This window comes from Heptranchias perlo, chromosome 8 (assembly GCF_035084215.1).
Source record: "Heptranchias perlo isolate sHepPer1 chromosome 8, sHepPer1.hap1, whole genome shotgun sequence".
NCBI classification, from domain to species: Eukaryota; Metazoa; Chordata; class Chondrichthyes; order Hexanchiformes; family Hexanchidae; genus Heptranchias; species Heptranchias perlo.
In genome coordinates, this window is record NC_090332.1 from 5,973,976 (window position 1) to 5,987,940 (window position 13,965).

Here is a 13,965-nt window from a genome sequence, read left to right on the forward strand (position 1 = left end):
TACAGCATAGGAGGCCATTCGGCCCATCGAGTCCACGCTAGCTCTATGCAAGAGAAATCCAGCTAGTCCCACTCCCCCGCCCTACAAATTTTTTCCTTTCAAGTATTAATCCAATTCCCTTTTGAAGACCATGACTGAATCTGCCTCCACCACCCCCTCGGGCAGTGCATTCCAGATCCTAACCACTCATTGTGTAAAAAAGTTTTTCCTCATGTCACCTTTGGTTCTTTTGCCAATCACCTTAAATCTATGTCCTCTGGTCCTTGACCCTTCCGCCAATGGGAACAGTTTCTCTCTATCTACTCTGTCTAGACTCTTCATGATTTTGAATACCTCTATCAAATCTCCTCGCAGCCGTCTCTGTTCCAAGGAGAACAACCCCAGCTTCTCCAGTCTATCCACGTAACTGAAGTCTCTCATCCCTGGAATCATTCTAGTAAATCTCTTCTGCATTCTCTCTAAGGCGTTCACATCTTTCCTGAAGTGCGGTGCTCAGAATTGGACACAATACTCCAGATGTGGTTGAACCAGTGTTTTATTAAGGTTCATCATGACTTCCTTACTTTTGTACTCTATGCTTCTATTTATAAAGCCCAGGATCCCATATGCTTTTTTAACCACTTTAACCACTATAATGATGTACAATAAATGCAGGCATTTATTTCCTTTTAAATGGCATGAGTCCTGACTCTCCCCACTCCTCAAAATGTCGAAAAGGAGTTGTTTTTATGGTATATCATGGACAGAACACTATTTATATCAGTTAATAAGCTTTATCATATTTAGTATTTGGTTTTGGTGAGAACGATCCATTTGACTTATTTTTTGTCACAAAATTACTATTCTTAAACACCTCAATTAGTGTTTGCACCTTTTCCAGCCAAGATATTAACCACTACATTTCCCTACAACAGTGACATCCACTTCAAAAAGTACCTCATTGCTTGTAAAGCTCTTTGGATCATCCTGAGGCTGTGGAAGGTGCTATATAAATGTAAGTTCTTTCTTTCACTAATATTAATCATGGAGGACTTTGACCTAGATCTCATTATTGTTGCAAAAATCCCTCGTGGCCTCCAGCAAACTACAAGATGCCAGAAATAATGGCGTCGGTGGAATCATGGTGACTGGGGGGGCCGGGCCAGCGGTGGGATCACGTGACTGGGCGGGGAGGAGTGGCAGTCAGTCACATGACTGGGGTGTGGGGCGGGACACGTGGTCGAGTCACGTGACCCTGCCAAGCCAAAGCAGATTCCATATTTGCCCATTGGAAAGCACCTGTTTGCTGGATTTCTGCTTTCCAACAAAAATCTGAGTAAAAACTCAAGAAAACGAACATTGGCTGAATGAAGGAAAGAAAAGAATCAGGGTTGGGAATGGCATAAAATATAATTAAAACAAAAAGCAACATCACTTCACATTTTTCAGCGTTAAATTTCATCTGCCACGTGTCCGCCCATTTCACCAGCCTGTCTATATCCTCTTGAAGTCTATCACTATCCTCCTCACTGTTTATTACCCTTCCAAGTTTTGTGTAATCTGCAAATTTTGAAATTGTGCCCTGTACACCCAAGTTCAAGTCATTAATATATATCAAGAAAAGTAGTGGTCCCAGCACCGACCCCTGGGGAACACCACTGTATACCCCCCGAAAAACAACTGTTCACCACTACCCTCTGTTTCTTGTCACTTAGCCAATTCTGTATCCACGTTGCTACTGTCCCCTTTATTCCATGGACTGCAATCTTGATAAGCCTACCATGCGGCACTATCAAATGCTTTTTGAAAGTCAAAATACACATCAACTGCACTGCCCTCCCTCTGTTACCTCATCAAAAAACTCGATCAGGTTAATTAAATACAATTTGCCTTTAACAAATCCACACTGGCTTTCCCTAATCAATCCACACTCGTCCAAGTGACAGCTAATTCTGTCCCGGGTTATCGTTTCTAAAAGTTTCCCCACCACTGAGGTTAAACTGACTGGCCTGTAGTTGCTGGGTTTATCTGTACACCCTTTTTTGAACAAGGGTGTAACATTTGCAATTCTCCAGTCCTCCAGCACCCCCCTATCTATGGGTGTTTGGAAGATTATAGCCAGTACCTCCACAATTTCCACCCTTACTTCCCTCAACAATCTAGGATGCATTCCAGAATCAGAAGGTTGTGGGTTTAAGCCCCACTCCACAGACTTGAGCACAAAAATAGAGGCCGACAACACCAGTGCAGTACTGAGGGAGCGCTGCATTGTTGGTGGTACCATCTCTCGGATGAGACGTTAAACCCAGGCCCCGTCTGCTCTCTCCGGTGGAGGTCAAAGATCCCACAGCACTAGATCAAAGAAGAAGAGCAGGAGAATTCTCCTCGGTGTCCTGGCCAATTTTTAATCCCTCAACCAACATCACAAAAACAGATTATCTGGTCATTATCACATGGTGGGATCTTGCTGTGCGCAAATTGGCTGCCTCCTTTCCTACATTACAACAGTGAATACCCTTCAAAAAAAAAAGTACTTCGTTGGCTGTGAAGCCCTTTGGGACGGCCTGAGGTTGTGAAAAGCGCTATATAAATGCAAGTTCTTTCTTTCATAATCGCTTGACTGAAGTTATTTCGATTGAGAAAAGCTCCTCAACGTTCCCGCCGTTGCACGAATTTTCAAAATGAAATATTAAAAAGTTCCCGCGCCATTGGCGGCATCTTCCCACCTGACGACTTTTTAATCCGGCGCTCACGGGATTTGGTTCTCTAGATCTCGCGAGGTTTGAAGACCGTTCCCCACCCCCCCCGGCGGCGGCGGCGGCCGTCCTTTCCCGGAGTGAGCGATCTCGCGAGATGAGGAGATCACCCGCCGCCCCCCCCCCCTCACAGATGTGCGGCTCGCGATCCGGCTGCGGGACCCGGGCGGCCATTACGTTGTGAAAGACTTTAGGAGGTAGGAAAGCGGGCGCTGCCTCAGACACTCATTGCGACTGTGCGCCCTCCCATCCTTATTTGTAAAGAGTGGGTGGGTGCTGCGGCCGGGAACCGAGTGCGATCCAGACAGAGCGGGAGGGTAAACTGTCGGCTGGGGAGGGAGGGAGGGAGGGTTCGGTTGGGAATGTGAGTGGAGCAGGCCGCCATGGCCGGAGTGAAGGAGAGGAGGGGGGGGGAGGAGGAGAGGAACTACATTTCCCAGCCTGCACCTGCACCTGCAACTTGGCGCAGGCGCAGACTCCAGGGCAGAAAAAAAAGTTGCGCCTGTCGAACCCACGTAAGGGTGAGACATTACATTTTGACTGCTGCAAATTAAGGATGGATGTCGGCCAAGTGGGAAGTTAAGGTACAGATCAGCCACGATCTAATTGAATGGCGGAGCGGGCTCGAGGGGCTGAATGGCCTGTTTCAGCCTTTCCTTAGGCAGGTTTCAGCAATTTAAAGGGAAGGGATGAGCCGTGGGTTGCTTCGACCTTTTTCTAGATGCAGCTTCGCTGTTAATGACGGCGTCGTGTTTATAAATTAATTAAGGGCGGGCGGGCGGGGGGGGGGGAGTCCAGCCGAATAGCTTCACCAGAAACAACCTGACCACTTACAGTAAACCGACCCAGCTTTCAGGAGCAACTTTAGTTATGTTTAATTGTTTTTTTTTTAAATGACATTTACTTGGATACTGTCCTGGGTGGACAAATTTTGAAAAGTGGGCAAGAATGACCCCCCCCCCCTTCCATCAGTGCTATCGTCTGAGAATGAGGGTGTGATGTGATTAGGTTTGACCTGAATTTTTAAACCTTTTAGTGTTCAATATTCCATGGTTCTGTTTCATCTTTCCTGTTGTGTGCTGAGTTGGCCAGGCCATTGGTTGGGCTCTAAAATTGGGAAAGATTCTTAATTGCTATCCAGTGATCCTTGCCTGATGTTTCATGCAGACAGGATAGGAGTTGGATGGCCTGTTGATATTCACTGTAAAGGCCCTTAGGTGTCTATGTAACCACAATGTCAGCTATGGCTCAGTGGTAGCACACTTGCCTCTGAGTCAGAAGGTTGTGGGTTTAAGTCCCACATAGCACATAATCTAGGCTGACACTAGTAAACTTGCAGAATGGGTGTGTAGTTGGCAAATGAATTTCAATATAGAAAAGTGAGAGGTAGTGCATTTTGTTAGGAAGAATAAAGAGGCTACATACTGCTTGGATAATGGTCTAAATGGGGTAAACATTCACAAATCACCAAAAGTAGTGATGTAGGTTAATACGGCCATTTAAAAAAAAACAAGCATTGGGGCTTATTTCTAGAGGGACAGAATTGAAAAGCAGGGAAGTTAAACTTGTATAGAACCTTGGTTAGACCACACTTGGAGTACCGTGCACAGTTCGGATCTCCATATTATAAAAAGGATATAGAAGCATTGGAGAATATCCAAAAAAGATTTTTGGAGATCTAAATTCAGGTTCTGCAGAAGTGTAATGTGTGTAGTAACCCTTGCAACCATTTTGCATAATACATTTGCCTGCTGTTGGTATTTCCCTGTTTTTTCGTGTTAAACTTGTACAGAACCTTGGTTAGATGACACTTGGAATATTGTGCACAGTTCTGGTCTCCTTATGATAGAAAAGATGCAGAAGCATTGGAGAATGTGCATAAAGGATTCACAAGGATGATACCAGAACTGAGAGGATATCCTTATCAGGAAAGGCTGATCTGGCTGAGGCTCTTTTCTCTAGAAAAGAGAAGGCTGATGGGTGACCTGATAGAGGTCTTTAAGATTATGAAAGGGTTTGATTGGGTAAACATAGAGAACATGTTTCCACTTGTGGGAGAGTCCAAAACTAGAGGTCACAAATGTAAGATAGTCACTAATAAATCCAATAGGGAATTCATGAGAAACTTCTTTGCCCAAAGAGTGGTAAGAATGTGGAACACGCTACCACAAGGAATAGTTGAGGCAAATAGCATAGATGCATTTAAGGGGAATCTAGATAAGCACATGAGGGAGAATGGAATTGGAGGATATGCTGATAGGGTTAGATGAAGAGAGATGGGAGGTGCATAAATGCCTGCATAGACCAATTGGGCCAAATGGCCTGTTTCTGTACTGTTGACCCGATATAACTGGATGATACTTCGGTGCAGTACTAAGGGAGTTCTCCACAGTCGAGGTGCCGTCTTTCAGATAAGACATTACATCCAACTCAGAGGGCCGACAGGGCCTTGGTTTAAAGTATGGCACTATTTGAAGAGCAGCAGGGGAGCTCTCCCTAAACCAATATAACTAAAAACAAATTATCTGGTCATTATCACGTTGTGGAACCTTACTGTGTGCAAATTAGCTGCCACGTTTCCTACATTACATGCCCTATATAAATGCAGGTCTTCCATAGAAATTTACGGAACAGAAGGAGGCCATTCTGCCCATCGTGTCTGTGCTGGCTGAAAAAGAGCTATCCAGCCTGATCCCACTTTCCAGCTTTTGGTCCGTAACCTTGTAGGTTACGGCACTTTAAGTGCATATCCAAGTACTTTTTAAACGCGATGAGAGTTTCTGCCTCTACCACCCTTTCAGACAGTGAATTCCAGACCCCCAACCACCATCTAGGTGAAAACATTTCTCCTCAGCTCCCCTCTAATCCTTCTACCAATTACTTTAAATCTATGCCCCCCGGTTATTGACCCGTCTGCTAAGGGAAACAGATCCTTCCTATCCACTCTATCTAGGCCCCTCATAATTTTATGCAACTCAATTAAATCTCCCCTCAGCCTCCTCTGTTCCAAAGAAAACAATCCCAACCTATCCAATCTTTCCTCATAGCTAAAATTCTCCAGTCCTGGCAACATCCTCGTAAATCTCCTGTGTACCCTCTCCAGTACAATCAAATCTTTCCTGTAATGTGACCCGAACTGTACACAGTACTCTAGCTGTTGCCTAACTAGTATTTTATACGTTTCTAGCATAACCTCCCTGCTCTAATATTCTGTGCCTCGGCTAATAAATGAAAGTATCCCGTATGCCGCCTTAACACCTCATCTACCTGTCCTGCTACCTTCAGGGATCTGTGGACATGCACTCCAAGGTTCCTCTGTTCCTCTACATTTCTCAGTATCCACCCATTTATTGTGTATTGCCTTGCCTTGTTTGCCCTCCCCAAATGCATTGCCTTACACTTCTCCGGATTGAATTCCATTTGCCCCTTTTCTGACCACCTGACCAGTCCATTGATATCTTCCTGTAGTCTATAGCTTCCTTCCTCACTATCAACCACGCGGCCAATTTTTGTATCATCTGCAAACTTCTTAATCATGCCCCCTACGTTTAAATCTAAATCATTGATATATACCACAAAAAGCAAAGGACCTAGTACTGAGCCCTGCGGAACCCCATTGGAAACAGCCTTCCAGTCACAAAAACACCTGTCGATTGTTACCCTTTGCTTCCTGCCACTGAGCCAATTTTGGATCCAACTTACCACTTTCCCTTGGATCCCATGGGCTTTTACTTTTCTGACCAGTCTGCTATGTGGGACCTTGTCAAAAGCCTTGCTAAAATCCATGTAGACTACATCAAACGCGCTATCCTCATTGACCTTGTTACCTGCTCAAAAAATTCAAACCAGTTAGTCAGACACGACCTTCCCGTAACAAATCCATGCTGACTGTCCTTGATTAATTCATGCCATTCCAAATGACTATTAATACAGTCCCTCAGAATTTTTTCCAATAGTTTGCCCACCACTGAGTTAGGCTGACTGGCCTGTAATTACTTGGTCTATCCCTTTCTCCCTTTTTAAACAACTGTACAATGTTAGCAGTCCTCTGGCACCACGCCTGTAGCCAGAGAGGATTGGAAAATGATGGGCAGAGCCTCCGCTATTTCCTCCCTTGCTTCTCTTAACAGTCTGGGATGCATTTCATCCGGGCCTGGCGATTTATCTACTTTCAAAGATGCTAAACCCCTTAATATTTCCTCTCTCACTTTCAAGTCTTTTTACCACAGAATCAATGCATTCATGGGAGACAATTAGCAAAGCACGGGACTTTGCTGATCCACACCGTGAGCCACTGGAGGAAGTCCAGATTTTCTTCCGATACTGCTTTGCCAAAAAAAATCAGTTTCTTCAACTTCAAAAAGCTCACCAATAAAGCAAAATGCACTGACCTCCCAGTCCACTGTCAGTTCTGATAAGGAGTGAATCTGTTGTCAGTGATCACTGAAAAATGGGGTCAGTCTTCTGGTGGACTGGAATACATTCTTTTCTGCTTGTCCACAAGCGACATCCTGGCTACTACTACTACTACTACTACTACTACTGTTGTTGTTTATTCCTGGTGCTGGTGGTAAGAAGCTCTTTTAACCTAGTTAAGATGCTTGGCTCTTTTTAAGTTTAAGCACTGATTACCAAGGTAGGGCTTGAAATTGGTGAGTCTGCAAGCTAATTGCTCAATTCTGCTGAAAAATATTGTTTCTGTGCTTGCTGTCTTTGGAGATCTAAATTCAGGTTCTGCAGAAGTGTAATGTGTGTAGTAACCCTTGCAACCATTTTGCATAATACATTTGCCTGCTGTTGGTATTTCCCAGTTTTTACGTGTTGAACCTTGGTTAGACAACATTTGGAGTATTGTGCACAGTTCTGGTCTCCTTATTATAGAAAAGATGCAGAGGCATTGGAGAAGGTGCAAAAAGGATTCACAAGGATGATACCAGGTCTGAGAGGATATCCTTATCAGGAAAGGCTGAACTGGCTGAGGCTCTTTTCTCTAGAAAAGTGAAGACTGATGGGTGACCTGATAGAGGTCTTTAAGACTATGAAAGGGTTTGATAGGGTAGACGTAGAGATGTTTCCACTTGTGGGGAAGTCCAAAACTAAAGGTCTTAAGTATGAAATAGTCGCTAATAAATCCAATAGGGAATTCAGGAGAAACTTCTTTACCCAAAGAGTAGTAAGAATGTGGAACTCACTACCACAAGGAGTAGTTGTGGTGAATAGCACAGATGCATTTAAGGGGAAGCTAGATAAACACATGAGGGAGAAAAGGTTAGATGAAGTAGGGAGGGTGGAGGCTCGTCTGGAGTGTAAACGCCGACATAGACCAATTGGGCCGAATGGCCTGTTTCTGAGCTATAGTTTCGATGTAATTCAGTGTATCTAAATTTGCTTCATACTGACCAGGCCCGTAAACGTTGCTATTCTGAGAAACTGGGATTCCATCTTGATGATTCCAAGTGGCTAGCAAATCCAAACCATTAGATGATGATTGATTAAATCATTTTTATAAAAAATTTCAATTTTCACACCCAGCTTGCATTCATGTAAATAAAGTGACATATAGAATCTTGAAAGTTGCTGAGCAACTTTTTCTGTTTGTTGTGCACCAAATTCTTGGAAGGAAATGATCATGTATTGTAGGTACTCAATGTGGTATATTTGATATGTCTACACTACAGAGTACATTGTTGGTTTCAGGAAATGCATCATGATTCTGTTATTTTTTTCCCCTTGAACATGTATCAGGTTGTCTTTGACCTGGCTGGATGATTAGACTATAATCACTTAAAAGCATTGGGGTAGAATTTCTGCTGGGGTTTTCCTGATCGTCCGCTGTAACTTTAGTGCGAGACTGGTGGAAATCCTGGGGAGAAATGGTGTAAACAACAGTTTATGCCATTTCTCTTTGGTTTCCGCCGACCTCGCGCCGAAGTTACCCCTGACGATTGGGAGATCCCTCCGTAGAATTTTCGGGTGATTTGTTTTCACAATACAAAGGACTGGTCTGATTATTTTTGAGCTTTTGTGTACATCTTTTTCAACTTAGTTTGTTTCATGACGTCTAAAAGTGCTCAGTATCGAGATGCCTCTGCGTCCTGATACATTGTTTGTCTGTAAGACTGTTAAACTGCTCCAATACAAAAAAAGTGAATGATGCTTTTGCAAGTTGCTTTTTAAATTTGAGCAGTTTTTTTTAAAAGGATAAGTTCAAAAAAAGTTACAAAATTAGGAGAGTTGTATTCTGATATAAATCTTCGGTGAGGCAGTGCGACAGAAAAGGCGGACGGGGTGAAGATGAATTGATGTGGTAACTGCAAAATTTTGTTTTATTTAAAAAGTGTGATGCATAATGGATAATAGGGAGTATTTTCATAGGCAGTAATGAGTGTGTGTGTGAGATTTTTTCCAGTTCACCATGTCAAATCTTCAAAGCAAAGCTTCTGATTGGATTGCATTGCATGCAACAAAGCCTTGAGCGCACCCATGAGCATTGTTTCTTTATATGTAGACTCTTCAGTGAGTGAGCTCAAGGGTTCATTAGTGATTTTACAATAAGTTTCATCTACTTGAATATGTCTTACGTTTTTTTCAATTAAAAAAAATCCTTGGATTAAAATGTGGTACCTGATTGTGATGTGGTTTAGGGGCGTATAAATTATGTTCCTGCAAAACATGAGTCTGAAGCCAGTATCTTGCTTTTTTTCTCCTACTGAGATGGCAGATTCAAACCTGAGTTTTGCTTTGCAAGCCTCTGGTGTATGTGGTATCGGAACTGGAAGCAGTGTTAAGTTCTGCAAAAGATCAAAAGCCAAGTTTAGTTTAAAATATGTGCATAATGTGCATCTCTGTTCCATAATGTATATAAGCTAAATACGTAGCGGTACAAGTGGTTTGCACAAAACACAAAGCAGCTGTGATAATGTAAATTATGTCTGTAGTGTTTGACTTATGAGGTTTGCAACATTAACCATCTTATACTTGTATACTGCTTATTATGTACAGAGATGTTTCAACAGTGCAGTAGTAAATCACTCGTCTCCCCACATACATCTTCTGTAATCCTCATTAATGAAGATATTTCTCAACGCACTGTTCCCTGGCTGAGCACACCGGAAGCAAATCTGCTCTTGGCATTCTGCCAGTTGGGCTTTTCAACTGGCTTACAGGTTGTGCATGAGCAGACCAGGTTGCTATTTTTTTGTCTTCCTCTATCCATCTACAGCAGAGATAGTGGGCATATGGTCTCCTGCACTGTCATTACCAATGCCCTTTCTACTCATTCTTTAGTGCTGCCTAACAGTGACCCTGTGAGGAGTCCTTTCCTCACTGCACAACATGGCTGAGTGGGAACTGAATTGCATGGGTGATTGCATGTTTGTCCTTCCACTTTGACCCCTACTGTTTTCAGTGACTGATGCAAACCTCCCTTTTCCGCTTTGTGGGGAAGTACTTTGTTCTGTTTTTTCCCTTTGCCTGCATCACAATCAGGATATTTTAGCAATCACTCCTTAAAGTATTTTTTTGTCTCGTACTGAAATGTTCCTGTCGTTTTAAAAGCTGCTTGCTGCTTTGGCATATAGGACTTGACCATTTACTTAAATTAGCTTTACTGCTGGCAGAGATATTTTTTTTTCTGGTTAAAACCTCAAGTAAATTAAATTTGAAAAGGAATGAAATGCAACTCTTTATTGGGTAGAATCTTGTTCATGGGATAGGGTGGAGCAAAGGGTCTGATATAGCAAGAAAGCAGAAAAAGAAACTAAGAATTCAAAATGCTGGGGTAAACAAACCAATATTGGTTGCATATTGCTGTGTTTCAGCTCAGCAAAGGTGGAAAGTAACTTTCCCTGCTTGTTTGACAGATTTGTTTTCTAGCATTATACCATAACTTTCAAAGGGCTAAAATGATGCTGGAAAATCTTTTCATCTTAACCATCTGGAAAGGACCTTTTTGAACATGCTTGCAGGATCAAAAGGTTGACACAGGGCAGTTTTCTAAGTGCCATAGTTATTGTGGTGCTTAACCATGTGAGAGATTACATGGCACAGTGGGTTTAGAATGCTGCCCTTTCACCTTTGGGGCTTGTGGTTGAATCCAACCAATGGGACGGCCTCTGGATGCAAGATCCCTAAGCAGAATAGTAGAATCCACTTTGGCCAGTGTATTAAACTTGTGGTCTCGTTCAGAGGAGGTACTTGGTGTACTAACTAAAGCAATTGGTCAACAATACAGTAATACTCGATTTCTAGAGTTTCCCCTTTTCTAGGTGTTTTATAACCAAATCCACTGTCCTGCAAGTAAAAGAAGCGAATCGGTTAAATTGATTCCAGTTAAGTTTAAATACTGGAGGGGGTGTGAAACAGATGTGTTTAAAATTGGTGTCTTGTTCAAAAATCTGTTCTCATCCAAAGTGCTCATGCACCAGCAAATAATCTTTGGAATAGGTTACATGGAGTGATATGTAGAAATGTAATTAATCAAGATTCAGGTGGTTGTCCTGTCTCTCTATCCTGATTAGAAAGTAGTAATGTAATTCCTATCTATCTACTTGGATAAATTGTGAGTGACAGTTAAATGATTTGGCAGTCATCTGAAGCCAGAAATTAGATTACAGCCGTATGATTACTCACTGGTATATCTTTCTTCTGTTGTGCATAGATGCAGTTTTATGTGGGGGGCTTTGACTCTGTTTTTACACTGACAGTATATTTTGTGTCCCTGGTCACTGACATTCACACAAGATGATTTATCACTATTACATGTTTATCAAGAAACCAATCTGCAGCTGATTACCAGGAAGTTCAGTTTTGTGAAATGTACAGCAGCGTGACCTGCTTTTATAGTCTTGCAGTGCTAAAGACCATGGTGTATTACATAAACCTTTTGGGGTTTCCTGAGAATATTGGCAGTTAAAATTGTATTAATTTTTGAAGCAGTTGAGAGATCCTTTTATTAACATTGAAATGTTTGCTCTGTATAGGGAAAGTATGTTCCTCGAATCCATAGTCTTTGTTGAATGGGTAAATAAAGCAACATAGTGCTGTGGATCAGTCCACGATTCTAATCAAAATATACTTGTAGATTACCGTTACACGATGGAGCACAGTTGAGATAATTTTACATCACCATAACTGCAACCCAATCTGGATTTGCAGAGATTAAACATTTATCCCATTTCTTTGTGCCTGCTATAATCTGAAGTTAAACTACAGACTTCTCTCTTGTAAATCATTTTTCAGAGATGTTTGAGCAATACTGATTTAGTTGTCCTTTGACTCTTCAACCACGCTCCCAATTTAGAAGCTGAGTTCTGTCTGCCAAATTACCACTTTTCATTGCCATATTAATTAAGCTGCGCGCTGATGGAACTGCTTTGTAGTATTCAACTGTTTTCTGCCTGTGAACTAAGCTCATAGGCACTGCCATCGTTGCTGTGTAACGTGTAGGCAGTGTGCATGCATCAACTCTGGTGAAGTTTAAATAACAAAAAAGACAGTGGGAAGCATTGCACTCCTGCATATACAGATTTGAATTGCAGGTTTGAAACCCAAGTTTTCATTTTGTGGCATGTCATTTCAAGCATTTAATAGCAGGTTGCTGATTTGCTGCTTTCTGACTAGGTGAATAAATATTGCTGGTATATTACAGGCGATATACCTGTATTAAACTAACTATCACTTTTATTGTAAGCTTAAAAAGCCTATAACTTTATAATGTAGATGCTTTTGTTTCTACAGTATCTCAACATTATTGACTGTATTGTTGACCAATTGCTTTAGTTTACTAGTATTTCCTAACATTTTTCCCTTCTGTACTTTATCACTTGAATAATCCCCCAGTGCTGCTGTAGGAAGGAATAGAGGACACACAGCTCCTTACAGGAGAGAAGACTGGAGGAAAAGTTGGGCTGCTAATGAACCTCCTTGCAGGCAGCTCACACTTGCAATTCTTCACACAAAGGGCAGTAGAAATCTGGAACTCTTTCTCTTCCCTCCAGCCTCCCCCCCCCCCCCCCCCCCCAAATAAAGCTGTTAAGGCTGGGTGGGTCAATTGAAAATTTCAAAACTGAGATTGATAGATTTTTGTTAGGCAAGGGTATTAAGGGTTACGGAACCAAGGTGGGTAGATGGAGTTAAGATACAGATCAGCCATGATCTAATTGAATGTTGGAACAGGCTCGAGGGGCTGAATGGCCTTCTCCTGTTCTACATTCTTCCTATAAAGGGATCTGAGTTGTTTGTTCTGCTCACACTCTGGCCATAGCCAGAAAATGGGAAGAAAGTAGAAATAATTTTTCTTTTTTGGTCTTACCTTCAAAGCTTAATTTTAATTAAGCAGCTGGAGTAAACATTTTATGCCTTTAGGAAATGGCTGAGTTTGTTACAGGGCTGTCACGCTTGAATGGTTAATAACATAAACTGCAGGATTGAAATAGGATATGAACATTATCTGTGAGTACTACAGCCTTGAATAGCTTTCAGCAGTTTCTAATTGCTGAAAGTTTAGAGTTTGGTGTTTAATGGATTTGATTCAGGTTTTATTGTCAGAGTTGATATCTTCTGTTGATATTGTCGTGGTTATTGACTTGTGGTTTTGTATCTTGTGATTAAGCATGTGTTTCTTTTAAGATGGTAATACTAGATGGCAAGACAGATTAAAAGTTAGAGGCTGCTATGCTTAAACTCTATAGTATTGTGGTCAGAGCACTGCATTCAGTCCTAGTCACCAAGGCATAATGGAAACATCCAAGTCCTGGAAACGATGCAGAGAAGGACCACGAGATTGATCCGTAATGCTAGAGGACTGAGTTGTAAGGACAAGCTGGAAAAACTTGTATTTTTGTGGTGAAAGGTAAGTTCAGAGCACTGTTTTAAGGTAAACCACAACTGCAGGATGAGGGAACACGAATATAGACCAGTAAAAGGCCAGTTCACACCTAATGCAGTGAACACTTCATGCAGAGAGTGTTTAATATTTGGAATGGTCTTCCAGGAAGGCACAAATTCTTGACTCATTCAAGAGGCAGTTAGATGTTGTGATAGGTGGGTGCTGTAGGTTCCTGTGGAAGGATGAGCCAAATTGCCCCTTCTCATCTGTACTTAACTGCCATATTATAGATTTTTGACTATTCGCATTATATGACTGTGAAACAGGATGTTTCACAAACATTGACACTAAAATAAGGCCTATTACTTTAATATTCTATTTTACAGAAGTGTACCACTCCCA

General features: G+C 42.0%; 1 protein-coding gene across 6 annotated transcripts in view; it reads left to right on the plus strand.

Annotated features, from left to right (window-relative positions):
• Positions 1-2,828: 2,828 nt before the first annotated feature.
• Positions 2,829-13,965, plus strand: part of reps1 (RALBP1 associated Eps domain containing 1) — a 59,758-nt gene continuing 48,621 nt past the window's right edge. For 5 of the 6 annotated variants that reach the window (XM_067988565.1, XM_067988567.1, XM_067988568.1 and 2 more), the window contains exon 1: positions 2,829-2,932. The gene's annotated coding sequence lies outside the window, so the exon portion shown is untranslated. Of the gene's footprint in view, positions 2,933-3,245; positions 3,320-13,965 lie in introns of those variants that run through there. The other variant, XM_067988566.1, reaches the window with a different exon arrangement.